This window comes from Physeter macrocephalus, chromosome 4 (genome assembly GCF_002837175.3).
Source record: "Physeter macrocephalus isolate SW-GA chromosome 4, ASM283717v5, whole genome shotgun sequence".
Lineage (NCBI taxonomy): Eukaryota > Metazoa > Chordata > Mammalia > Artiodactyla > Physeteridae > Physeter > Physeter macrocephalus.
The window spans coordinates 131,321,509-131,330,828 of NC_041217.1; the positions used below are offsets into that span (position 1 = coordinate 131,321,509).

General features: G+C 42.2%; 1 pseudogene; it reads right to left on the reverse strand.

The window, feature by feature from the left end:
• Window positions 1-2,013: 2,013 nt before the first annotated feature.
• Window positions 2,014-2,215, reverse strand: LOC102979588 (small integral membrane protein 10-like protein 2A; annotated as a pseudogene).
• Between the last annotated feature and the right edge of the window lie 7,105 nt (window positions 2,216-9,320).

Genomic DNA, 9,320 nt, shown 5'->3' on the forward strand with positions numbered 1-9,320 from the left:
ACCCTAGATTTGGAATCATCCATTTCTCCAAGGAGCCCTGGCTCTTTTTGGTGGAAAATAGGATTTAAGTATCACAATCTGTGTACTACATGTCTTTATTCTACTTGGTTCATTCATTGTTTCTAGGCCTTTTCCATGGACAGAGCTAGCAAATACTTTTTTTTTTTAAGATAAAATATATCATGAGTTGGGCTTCCCTGGTGGCACAGTGGTTAAGGATACTCCTGCCAATGCAGGGGACATGGGTTCGAGCCCTGGTCCGGGAAGATCCCACATGCCACGGAGCAACTAAGCCCGTGAGCCACAACTACTGAAGCCCACGCGCCTAGAGCCCATGCTCCGCAACAAGAGAAGCCACCGCAATGAGAAGCCCGCACACCGCAACGAAGAGTAGCCCTTGCTCGCTGCAACTAGAGAAAGCCCCCGAGCAGCAACAAAGATCCAACTCAGCCAAAAATAAATAAATTTATTAAAAAGAAATATATATATATATATTATATATCATGAGTTCATACCGATACTTGCATTTCAAATTCAGGATTTCAGGATTTTTACTTAACCTCATCAGTCTCATATCTATATTTCCTTTCCCTAGTGTCAATTCTTTTCTCTCACTCTGATCAACACTCTTTTTTTTAATTGCAGTAAATTCATTTTTAATAAGTTTTAACTTTTAATCAAAGTAATACATGCATATAAGGGATTTAGGAAAACCAACCAGTAGAAAAGGACATATAATGAAAAGCAGTAAATCCCCATCCACCCTTCTCAACGTTTGCTTTCCCAACCCAGAGGCAAAAACTTTTACATGTCTGTTTAGAGGTTAACTCCATTTTTCCCAATAATATGCTTTTCTTACTATTTCTTAACTTGATGACATAAAGCATTTTCTGCTGACTTCCTGCTGTCCCCTTGGTTTTCCTCCCCCCTCCATTTGGTTGTATCACTATTTTTAACTCTTCTGTTGGTTACCTTGTTCACTTAAAAAATCTAACCCCTAAATCTGTCTTATTCTTTCAACTAGAGACAGTATCTGGACTTCCTAGTTTAGGAGAATAACACCACTATTCCATTTCTTCCTCTCTGCCTGCCAACTTGTTGCCTGTACTTGTCAAAGTTGGTTAACATTCCCACTCTGTTCTATAATTGTCTCCCCTTCTTTGCCTAGAGATTTACTCTAAAAATGAAAATGTGTAACTAATATTTCCATCGCAATGATTATTTAAACACTGTTCACTGAATAGCAAAGTTGAACGCTATGATTGGATTTTCTGTGACTGCAGAGTCTTGAGCCACATGCCAGTGTTCAGATTCCCTTTCTCACACTCCAGGCAACAGTTGAAAAACAGGCCACATCTGAGGTTGCTTCATATGTGAAGCATGCTCTCCTTGTACAGTTTGAAATGTTTGTTTTTCCCAGTAGGTTCTGTTTGCCGTTGTTTTTCTTTTGGGATGAAGAAATGTCTGCCTTCCAGATCATGTTGTAAGTTTCCTCCGTCTAACTCCATCCGTCTGTTGCCTAGAATCGAATCCATTCAGTTGGAAGTCTCTTCTCTTCTTTTTCTAATTTGGAAGATTTGTCTCCTATTTGGACCATTCTTGTACAGTTTATCTTTTTTTAAGTTGTTAGTAACTTTTCCTTTTTTCCCCCTTAGGGCATCCTGTGCTTACTGTCATTTCCCTTCGTTCAGTGCTGTCTTTTGTTTTATGGATGCAAGAACTTCTCAAGTATTTCTGAGGATTTTCAGATTTTTAAGTTCTGTTCTTTGAATTAGCTATTTCCTTGAGATTCAACATTTAGTTATATCTTAGGCTTTTTTGGTTATATTGCAGGCTTTCAGCAAATGATTTCTAGCCGCCCATTTACATGAAAAGATGGGGCAATGGCAAGACCGGCAGGCAAGTCGGTGTGCGAGAGGCGAGCTGGTCGCTTTGCTCCAGGGCGGGCGAGCTGGTGGGTGGAGCTCAGCCATCCTGCTGGGCACTCCCCCAGAGTGCCACAAGTTAGTTGCTCTAAATATGTACATGCAGGCGCACGTTGAGACTCACCGAAGCCACTACGTAGAAGTAGGGGAAGTTCATACACAGACATCCAGGCCAGGTCGAAGAAGGTGATCAGCGTGCGCGTGAGCCCCTTGCAGAAGGCGCCGTACGAGCCGCCGGTCGCGGCCGAGAGCGACAGCCGTACCGCCAGGCCCGACAGGGCCGCCGCCATCGGTCTGGTGTGGCCTCCCGCCGGCTCCGCAGCCAGAGGGACGCTCGCGGGGGAAGCGGCGCGGGATGTGGATCGCGCGGCCACAGATGCGAGCTGCGGTGCAGAGCGGGCGTCCTCCGCCTCCTCCGGCTGCGCTCGCGCCACCGCCCAGCACTGTTCTTAAAGATGCTCAGAGAAAGAGATTACAGTCTTTCAGCAGCAAAACACGATGCTGCTTTCCTCCCTGCATGAATCATTGATTTGGACAGGGGAAGGTGCAACTTCATTTTAAAAATTAAAATTGAGATGATTGTGTTTGGGTGCTGTCCTATAGGTTTTCTTTTAGAGAAGCTAAAGTCACAGGACATTTTAGCCTTCTGTCTTCTGATTATCTCAAAGGATTGGTTGGAAAACCAGACTTCATTTTTCCAACCAGTTCCCAGAAATGCTTGGGTCAGTCTCAGGGGGACCAACTGGCTTCCAAAGAAGAAAAAGTAAGTGGTCAGACTTGGTATTTCTAGGAGTTTGAGGTTTGACAACAGGTCATGGAGTTATGCGGTTCTCAAACCATTTCTGGGTGTTGAAAGTTATCAACGTGAGGTTTGGGGAGGAGGACAGACACTAGGACCCTGAGTGGGACATTTATTTAAGAGAACACATCAGGAGAGTTAAGGGGAAGAGTGTTCACAGTTTTAATAACCACCACATAACTAGGGTTTGTTGTTCTCATAGGGCTTATCATCTCCTTGACTTATGAGAGGTAGATGTCTATTTCACACAAACTTATCTGGATGTCACTTTTCATGGGGGAAAACCTAAGAAAGAGAAATTTCCCAAGGTCTCATCTTTTTTTTTTAAATTTTATTTAATTAATTTATTTATTTTTGGTTGTCCCGGGTCTTGGTTGTGGCATGCTAACTCTTAGTTGCGGCATGCAAGTGGGAACTAGTTCACTGACCAGGGATCAAAGCCGTCCCCTGCACTGGGAGGCAAATTCTTAACCACTGCGCCACCAGGGAAGTCCCCCAAGGTCTCATCTTAACTACAGTAAGCTTCTGTTGAGGGGGCTAGTGGATCTCCCACCTCACTGATTCATAGAATTATAGAATGGCAGAGATGGAAAGTCCCTGAATCATCTAATCAAGTTTTCAAATTCCCTGAAGATAAAGACCTAGAGCCTTTGTTTAAAAACAAATGAACAAACAAGCATATAAGCAAACAAACAAAAAATAAACAAACAACCTAGGTCCATTTAATCAGAAGTTCAAGTAGAGGGTTTAATAATCTCAATATTTAACCACTACTTCTAGGGATTCTCATCTTTGGGGAAGTATTAAAAACACTATAATCCAACTCCTTCATTTTTCAGATGGCAAGATTGAAATATACATAGGAAGTGGTTTGTCAAAGTCACCCAGCTGGAGGAGAACAGTTAATATTCCTGAAGAACACATACCCTACAGTTACTACCCATGAACCCACCCACATATGTACAACTATATGTGTTTCTTTAAACTGTTGGTTATGTAGTTGCCCAGTGGATTCATAGGCAAAGAAGATTGTATAAATAAGTATTTTGGGGTCTCTTGTTGCTAAATCCATGGTAAGAAAGAACTTTTAAATTCATTGTACTTTTTGTTTAGCTTTATAATCTCAGAAAAGTCTTTATCACAGCAAAATGTGTTTTCAGAACTTGGCTTTCCTAGGAAACATGAGACTTTGAAATGCAAACATACCTCCTTGCACAAAGAGCTTCAGTGAGTCAGAAGGCTTTGTTTAAAGAAAAACCAACGTTTAAAATTGAAAGCAAGATGAAAGCATAATACAAGGATTATTTCCCTTATCTTGAACATTGGCCAGAGTTTATTCACCTATGTATACACATTACATTAGATCAGTGTGTCACGAGGAACATTGTTCTGGAGATATTAACAGGTGTGCTGCCAACAAAGCTTTTTCTCATCAAAGTTTGGGAAATGCTGCATTATGCTACCCTGTCTTGGAAATACAGAAGGCACATTAGCCTGCTGCTTTTGGGCCCAAAGGCAGAGTAAGAAATAGAATACCTAGACGATGGCACAGCAAGGAATCCCTTCTATGGAAGGAGGCTGACTTCTGGGTCCGATGCCCCTCCCCTACCCCAGGGACTTGGAGGGCAGCAGCCCACCGCTCTGGGCTCCTCTGGCTTGGCCAGTTCCTCATTCCCTGCTTTGACCACCAAACTTCAACCGCACTCACATGAACAAGGGAGGCATCAAAGAATACTGTCCTCTCACTTGTAATCTTGTTTTATGATCGCTACTTTTCTATCGCTGTGTCAAGATGTTCTGCTACTGATATCTAGTTTTCCCCAATTTTCAGGAAAATATATTACCTCAATGGATAGAATTTAACACTTAAAAAATTTTAATTTCTTCCATAATTTCGTCTTAAATTTTTGGGCCTGCTACTCCTTATACATATTCAAGTCCAGTATAAAGCAATGCACTATCTTACACAATGGCATCATTCGTTATTTTCAGTTGAACAGATCATAGTACTTCATGGTCATTCAAAGAACCCTGTGGTACTTAACCCTACCAGGACCCATGGATTGAATATGCTGCTACTGATGCTAAAAGCTCGGCCTTTGTGCACTAGTGTTGAATTGAATCTTGGAGACAGGGTTTTGGGTGAAGTAGAACAGAATAGCTTGGGGCTTCCCTGGTGGCTCAGCGGTTAAGAATCTGCCTGCCAATGCAGGGGACAAGGGTTCGAACCCTGGTCCGGGAAGATCCCACATGCCGTGGAGCAACTAAGCCCGTGAGCCACAACTACTGAGTCTGCTCTCTAGAGCCTGTGAGCCACAACTACTGACCCCACGGGCAACAACTACTGAAGCCTGCACGCCTAGAGCACGTGTTCCACAGCAAGGGAGCCACTGCAGAGCTTCCCTGGTGGTGCAGTGGTTGAGAGTCCGCCTGCCGATTCAGGGGACATGGGTTCGTGCCCCGGTCTGGGAGGATCCCACATGCCGCGGAGTGGCTGGGCCCGTGAGCCATGGCCGCTGAGCCTGCACGTCCGGAGCCTGCGCTCCGCAACGGGAGAGGCCACAACAGTGAGAGGCCTGCGTACCGCAAAAAAAAAAAAAAAAGGAGAGAGAGCCACTGCAATGAGAAGCCCACGCACGACAGTGAAGAGTAGCCCCCGCTCACCACAACTAGGGAAAGCAGCAACGAAGACCCAACACAGCCACAGGTTAATTAATTTAAAAAAAAGAAAAAGAAAAGTATAGCATTATTGCTTTGCCAGGCAAAGGGGGACACAGAGGGCTCCTGCCCTGAAAAAAATGTATGTCCCCACCTAGGAGGATTTGATGAGGGTTTTATAGCAATAGTTCAAGGGTGGGGTTGCTGACAAGATTAGGGTGTGTACAGGGCCTGCACTCCCTTCATCTCATCTCAGGTGGTCGGTCTCCTAATCATGATGAGTTTCTCTGGTCCCTTTAATCCTGCTTCAAGTGGTTTGTTGGCCGCTCCTCCCTTGTTTAGCAACTGTTTGAATCGGCCCTCCGGAACTCAGGGAAGGTCATGGAGGCTGGAGTCTTGCCTACAAGAAACGGGGGACAAAAAGGCCTCCGTGCCCAGGAGCCCCACAGGGCCCCGCTCGGTTTCACTATCTGCTTTTATTGAGGGCTGACACCAGAAGTGGTCACTCAGACTGTGGTCATGCAGCTCTTGCACCAGCTCTTATGAAGACATTGTTCAACAGGTCATCTCATATCTGTTCTGTGAAAAACCACACCGTAAACTTAGCTGAGAGTTTGGTGTCAGGGACTAGTGTGTCTTTTGAAGGACTGAAATGTGTATGGCAAAAGTAGATGTTTACTAGATTTTATTGATGAATAAATGAGTAGGAGTACTCCAGGTTCAGGGTGAGGGAAGGAAGAGCATGGCTTGTTTTTAAAATCAGATACCGTATGACACAGTGTGCACTCCGTTTTGCCTTGGTTGTTGGGAAGCTTAGCTCTAAATTAATGCTTGATGCAATAACTATTTTACCCGAGGTTCCAGTCTCAATTATTGGCCTCCTTCCCAGAGGCTTTATTTATTTTTAGCATTCTATTGTACATGTGTTTTTGTTAGCAATGTTTTTAGACTATCATAAGATATAGAATAAAGTGATGCAAGAGGTCTGGAGTAGGACACACTGTGGTTCAAGCTGGCTGATCCTTGGACAAGTCACTTATGTGCTCTGTGTCTTAGTTGCCTTACCTGTTATTATGGGGAATGTTGAGAGGATTACATGAGGCAATGCTTAGGAATTGCCCAGCAGAGTGCCTGGGACATGGATGGTAAGCATCTGATAAGTGTTAACAGTACACAACAACAACAATAAAAATTAAGCAGTACAAATATTTGTTGAAAAAAAAGTTGGTTACCAAATGGGTTGACAATCAATATTCAAAATTTGAGAGAAGGATTTATGGGAAGATAAGCCAAGAAGCCTGAGATTGTCATTACCTCAACTCTTTCAGGAAGACTTTCAAAAAAGATTAGACTAGAGATTTCCATAGTATAAAATGAAATGCATCATGCTTTAACTCCAACATTTTTTTTTTTTTTTTTTTTACAGTACACAGGCCTCTCACTGTTGTGGCCTCTCCTGTTGTGGAGCACAGGCTCCAGACGCACAGGCTCAGTGGCCATGGCTCACGGGCCCAGCCGCTCCGCGGCATGTGGGATCCTCCCAGACCGGGGCACGAACCCATATCCCCTGAATCGGCAGGCGGACTCTCAACCACTGCGCCACCAGGGAAGCCCTAACTCCAACATTTAATAGCCATTTTATACTCTTTGGCCTTCTCTTCACTCCAAACCAATCCTCTTGCCATAATATAATTCATTTCTTATTTATTGCCATTTCACTGTTTTTCCTAAATTGATAATACTCTGTGATATACCTTATTAAACATTCTTTTTGTAATCTTAAAAAAAATTAGGCAGTACAATACAAATGATAAATACCTTACATAAACACTTTGTGTGCATAGTCTGATAAAACCATTTTGATCACTTTAGTTTATTATCCCATTGCTCCTAATAAAAGTGCTTTACATGTTAACTTATGCAAACATATGTTTCTGATGTTCATTGATGGAAATGTTTTCTTCCTTTACAACAACCCTCTGAAGTGAGACTATCATTCTCTCTATTCTTCAGATGAGACAATTGAAGCACAGAGAAGTCAACTTATCTGCCCAAGGTCATAAAAATAGTGAGTGGTAGAGCTGATTCACCCTCAAGCCCTCCAACACCAGAGTGGTTTAACTGTGGTGCACTCTGCTTCCGGCTAGTATTTATTGAGCACTCACTATGTGCCAGGTTCCGTGAGAAGGATATTACCTGCAGCAACTTATTTAATCCTTCCGACAACCATATGAGGTAGACCCATTGGAAGTTGCCATTTGAAAAAATAACCCATTGGCTCTAATATAAAGATCAAATTTGAAATCATCTGCAAATGAATAGAATGGTTAAGATTTATACATTACTTCTTCTCTGACCATGGAAACTCTTCATTAATAGAATTTATGGTTGAGGAATACAAGATCCTATGTGAAAAGGGACCAAAGTAATGAACAAGGCCACAAAAGCCCTTATACATATTCATCATTTCTAAAATTAAACCAGTAGAGACTCTACACTCAATAGACCAGCTGTGGCATTTCCCATCCTCAGTCACTGACAACCCAGATGCCTGTTGTATCTCCTCACAAGCCGGTTGTAGGAAAAACATGGCAGCTGCAACAAGACTTGCAATGGTCTGTACTTCAAGTTCACTTGGTGTGAAATTTTTGGCAATGTGGAATAATGTACAAATGTATATGTGAGGCCTAGAATTTCTCTGAAGGGCAAACTTGCATCCACAGAGCGATTGCTACATCAGTGGTGTTGTGGGGTGTACTTCCATGAGCTGATGAGTGAAGCACTTGGCAACATTGATATCTGTCTCCTGGGGTGAAAAAGTTGCAAGGACGAAAACCAGGAAACATTCCCTCTGCTCTGGGATCACTTTTCAGGTCTAGGATCTGTGACACGACTCCAGCTGATCCTAAATGCTCAAGACAAACTATTTTGCTCATATCCATAGACCACAAAATAAAGAAGAGTCGACTTCTTTAAGTATAGACTACTTGAAATATTTTCAAGACAACCTCAGGGTTTTGAGCTACTAATCAGAGACATGAATGATTGAAGCCTTAATGAAGCAGCTCAGTTGCTGGTAAAGCCAGGCATTTCAATGTGTTATTACTGTTGCCATTTGGGTTCTTCAGGCAGCAGGGTCCAAGACAGAACGTAGTGTGCGGGTGTGTATTGAGAGATGATCCCCTGGTGTCTTCCAAAGTAATCAAAGCAATCAAATAACTGTGTTTTAAGTCACTTTGGAATCGTTTTTACATGGTTATGCCTTCCACTCTACATGATTAGGTTCAAGTACATTATTTGGTTTTATTTTCTCTAAATTTAGCAAAGTGGAGAAGATATTTGCTTACATATATAAAAATTTTGGAAGGATAAACCATAAAAAAGGGGTTACCTGTGGTGAAAGGATGAAATAGCATGGAGGGGAGGAGGATAGAGGCAATATTTTTATAGATTTGACTTTAGAAACATGTTCATGTTTTATGTAATTATAAAAAATCATATTAAATAAAAAGCAGTCCTTAAAACTCAAAAAAGTATAACTTTTGAAGGCTGCTTCTATCACTTCAGAACTGGGGAGCCCTCAGCAAATTACTTACTAAGCCTTGATTGACTCATCTCTAAAACTGGAATAATTATAGTGACTCACTGGGTTAATATGAAGATTAAATAAGGCACATTAAACATACTTAACACAGTGCCTAGCATGAAGCAAGTGTCCAAAGTATATTAGCTATTATTTGTAACCCTAAAACTTGGATCAGAATAATTTGGAATCAAGTATCTGTTTTATGTGAAAATTCTCCCCGAGAGCCTTCTTAATATTGAGATCCTCCAAGATATTTAATATTTCACTTACAAAAATATAGTTTTTCAGAAATGGGTCTACTACAGCCTTGAGAAGGGGAGTGGTGGTCTTTACCAGCCCAGCACAGAGAATC